Source organism: Alosa alosa, chromosome 20 (genome assembly GCF_017589495.1).
Source record: "Alosa alosa isolate M-15738 ecotype Scorff River chromosome 20, AALO_Geno_1.1, whole genome shotgun sequence".
Taxonomy (NCBI): Eukaryota; Metazoa; Chordata; class Actinopteri; order Clupeiformes; family Clupeidae; genus Alosa; species Alosa alosa.
Genome location: NC_063208.1, coordinates 4205174 through 4210173, shown reverse-complemented (window position 1 = coordinate 4210173; position 5000 = coordinate 4205174).

The following is a 5000-nucleotide window of genomic DNA, read 5'->3' as shown; positions in this document are numbered from 1 at the left end:
TACAGATTAAAATATGTTCAATGTTTCTGTCTTGTAATCTTTTACAACATATGCATGCGCATACCTGTGTAATATACACATGTGCAGACCTGAGTAATCTGTACAAAACACATAGCTACATGACACTCAGCACAGCTGCAAATATATATATTGTTTTTCCAAATTGTGGAGCCCACTGTAAGGATGAGTAATAATTTGACTGATGGCAGTTCATCATGCTTAGGATTTGCCTGCAAACAATTTATTAGGGGCTGTTCGCCAGTGGCTTACTCATAAGGGAAGCCAAGGTCAACACTTTTATATTATTTAAAAGATAATAATGACAGTTAGTTTGTTTCAAAGTATTAATTTCTTAAGAAATACTACACATTTGATGCTGTTTATCTCATTTGTAAAAGGTGCACTGTCACTTTAAGCCCATTGTGTGCCACTGTCCACACGTTCTCATAATGATCTTTTTTTACCAGCTCCATTCAAATATAGCCTGCGGCTAGTCCACAAACTCAAACATTGTTTGTGCCACATGTATAGCACAATATTAAAAATGAATATAGCTGCAAGCAGCAATGAGGGGGCCAAGCAGAATAGGCCGGAGTAGCCACGGCGACAAGATAGAACTCAGCAGACACTCTCGATCAACACTTTCAACAAGTGTAACATCAAACATAACTGATTTTGTAGGGCTGAAACAGAGCTGAGTATTGCCACCGCCTCCGCCAGCCAGCCCCCCCACCTAATCACCCCAGCCCGTCCCACCCCGTACTGCCCTGCCCTGCCCTTGCACGCACGCATTAGAATTAACTGGATGGAACATGTTGTCATCAGTTTCACATCAAAAAATAAAAAAGATTGATAAAACTCATCAGCAACTACAGATCAAAATGCAATATTGCTAATTGCAGCACCCCCTACAGGTCAAAGGTCACCACATTTTTTGAGCGTCCTCCTAATGGGGTCATGAATATATGTAGTAAGTTTGGTGATGATACATGGCAGGGTTGGTGAGATATGAGCTCACTTCCTGTTTGGCGGCTTCGCCACTAATTTCGATTGGCTGTTACAGCCGAATGCTTCTGTCAATTGTTCCAGAAAGCAATGCACTGATAAGGCATGGTCTGAAGATGGTCTCTGCCATTTTTGGTGAGGATCCGCTGAAATTTGTGACCTGCGAAAACTTGTACGTGTTTTTGATTAAATCCAATATGGCGGCCGAATCAATTACGATGACATCACAAGTTGGCTTGGGTCGGCCAAAGGACCTTCAACAGTAGTACCAGACACCACTAGTGCGTTTTAATTCTTAGCACAACTGCTGCTACAGGCCAAAAGGCATGTTTCTTAATTACAGCGCCCCCTAGAGGTCAAGGGTCACCAGATTTCTTGAGCGTCCCCCTGATTGGGTCCTGAGTCCATGGACTAAGTTTGGTTATGATAGATCAATGGGTTGCTGAGATATGAGCTCACTTCCTGTTTGGCGGCTTCGCTGCAAATTTCGATTGGCTGTTACGCACAAACGGTTTCAGTTCCGAAGACAAAAAGCAATGCATTAATGAGGCATGGTCTGTAGATGATATCTATGAAGTTTGGTGTCGATCGGACAAAATGTGTGACCTCTGATACGTTTTAAGTGATTTTGATGAAATCCAAAACGCACGTCCAACTTTGGCCTGTTGGTGGCGCTAGAGTGCTCAAGGTGCTGACATGAAACTTGGTGACATGAATCATTGGACTGTCTCCAATCAGTGTGCCAAATTTCAGAACTTTTTGCCAGACGGTTCTATGGGCTGCCATTGACTTCCATGGCGGAAGAAGGTATAATAATAATAAGAAAAGATAGAAACACAATGGGTGCCTTCGCAGCTTCGCTGCTTGGCCCCCAATAAGCATGATATTAAGTTGGCACAAACAGCTTTCATTCCTTTGAAGAGAAGCATGTATGACATGATGCTTGCTTGACATTTTCTGTTTGTAATTAAAAGTGAATTATGAGCCTGGTAGCCAGTAGCCACCTAGCTACAGTAGCTGAGTGGAATGACATCCACGTCGGCATATCATGTGCTTCATGTAAATAAATTATTGAATACTTCAAGACTCACCAGTTCCATAAGGCAAAGACAACTCTTCATATTATTGTCCACTTTCCAAATCACAGTGAGTGCAGCTAGTATGTCATAGTGACCCGGATCTCATAGTTTATTAACGGCTTGTGAGAACCGGATAAATTCTAATCCCCTCTAATCTCGTGATTTGTTGCCTTCACGATTTTCTTTATAATGCTTTTTATATTTAAAAAGAAGATATCAATCATCATCAACAATGACAAGCCAGCTGGAACCTACTCGTTTTCTCTCCCTCTCGTAAGTGCTTAGATGCGTTCTCAATTCAATACAGTAGGCTAAGTTCAAGTTGGATCTTAATGGAGAGGACTAGAAAAATATCATCATCTTTATGTAACATGCTGTTGGTGCATTTTGACATTAAACATTCTCTAACAAGAGTGGAAATCAGTTTGCAGTAAAGCTACTAGTTATCGGCTAAATGTTGATCCTTCCTCTGTCTCTTGGTGCCCTACACACAGTGCGTAACGCGTGTGGGGGTAGCGGCAGCACTGAACTGTGCTCTGGCCGCTCGTCTCCGCTACTTTTATCTATTTATTTATTTATTTATTTATTTATTTTAGTCGTGGAGGGAAAGCGTCTCTGGGGTGACTGGTCCACGATCAGGACATTTAGCTTTTGATTCGAATATGTCAAGTCATCACAAGTCAAAAAGGCAAAGTCCGAGTCAAGTCTTGAATGAATAGTATTCAAGTCCAAGTCGAGTCGCAAGTCATGCCAAATTTTATCAAGTCAAGTCTGAAGTCATTAAAATCATGACTCGAGTCTGACTCGAGTCCAAGTCATGTGACTCGAGTCCACATGTCTGGTTGAACCATCCATCCTAACCATAATAGTCATCTGAGTGTATTAATTTGCAGCATACGATATATTGTCATTTCAGGACTTTTATACGTCTTTCGGGACAAACGACAGATTATAAAGTTATTGTTCAAAAAAAAAGTTCTCTGTTCAGTATCGGTGGCCACTTCACTGTATAGATATGTCTTTATATAGATCTTACTGGGAATGACTAGGGCCTTTGACCTCTGTACTACCATATGTTTAAACTTCAGTGAAGCAGTTAATCATGGATCAATGCTTGAACGTTCATAGACACTCTGATCATGGTAAAGTAATTTAATATGAAATAATTGGCAATAATTATATAATTGTGTGACACATATTATTTTCATCAAAATAATTATTTATTGATGAGTGATTGCTTTCCACAGAATAAATCTACAAGTATACTTCATCTAAAGGGATAAAGCTAATTTGTCAAAGGTGAGTTTCTTAGCACTTTTACACTGTGTGTGTGTGTGTGTGTGTGTGTGTATTGGGGGTTACACATCAAGTTACACATCATGCATCACTTGAATAGTGTAGTCTATTCACATATTTGACATACATTGTGTTTGTATGGCTTAATGTTCTGTGCAGGAATGTATGCACACATTTTTACGATTTGAACAGATAACAATAGTGGCAAAGTCCTGATATTAATAAATGCTGTGAGTGCATTTGTGCATGTGTGTGTGTGTGTGTGTGTGTGTGTGTGTGTGTGTGTGTGTGTGTGTGTGTGTGTGTGTGTGTGTGTGTGTGTGCATGAGTGTGTATGCTCCTTAGTGTAGTGTGTGGCCTTTATGACTGGACATATGTATGTAAATACATGTGTGTGTGTGTGTGTGTGTGTGTGTGTGTGTGTGTGTGTGTGTGTGTGTGTGCCCTTCCTGGTGTGGGTCTTTACGACTGGGCATAGCTCATATCCCACCAGTGAGAGCTGGAGGGTGGAGCTGGAGGGGAGAGGGTTTCAATCAGGATTTACATGGCTGTAATGCATGTGTCAGAGCACGCTGGGATGATATAGCTGACCATTATAAATATCATAAAAATGATAATGACATGCTCTTGGCATCATACCGCGCCATCCACAAGGACTGACGTGAAGGGGAACTAGCTTACACTTACACTCACAGTTTGTGTGTGTGTGTGTGTGTGTGTGTGTGTTTCACTGTTTTTGTTTCCATAAAAAAAAACACCTGAATGAATGAATAAATTACCAATGCCACATAATTATTTAATTTTATATATTACATACGCCATATGCCTTATAATACCTGTGATTTATATCTTATGACATTAATTCAATATGCATTCCAAACATAATTACAGTTTTAAAATACTGTTAAAGGCAATTCACATCACATGATCAGAAAGATGTAATATGTATTAATAATTGTGTAAACAAATCACTTAGTGTGCTGTTATGTGTCATCAAACAATGGTGAGGTCGGTGACATTACATATGTAATAATATATTACTTAATTTACCACTTAAATGATGGCTGAATCTTCGCAGGCGTATTACTGTATATAGGTCTGTTGATGTGTAAAAGACCTACTGCTGGTAATCTGATCAGTCAGCAGACCATTACTGTCAACTGAAATGCCAAATAAGGCTATGAACAGTTTCTTGTTTACTTGTTTGGACAAAGACTTTCTCTGGCTGACGCGCAGCATGAGCGGTACAAATATAAAACATATATATATAAATAACTAAATATTTGATATAAATATAAACATTTCACGCAGATGTTTTTTCTCAGTCTGTCTGTGCTCTGTTTGCCTGCCTCAGTGCGGCACCTGACGGACGCGCATGTGTGATCTGACCGACGCGCTTGTGTGTCCTGACCGACGCGCGTGTGTCTTGAACGACGCGTGTGTGTGATCTGACCGTTGCGTGTGTGATCTGACCGACGCGCGTGTGTGTGTCCTGACCGACGCGCGTGTGTCCTGAACAACGCGTGTGTGTGTCCTGACCGACGCGCGTGTGTCCAGAACGACGCGTGTGTGTGTCCTGACCGACGCGCGTGTGTGTCCTGACCGACGCGTGTGTGATCT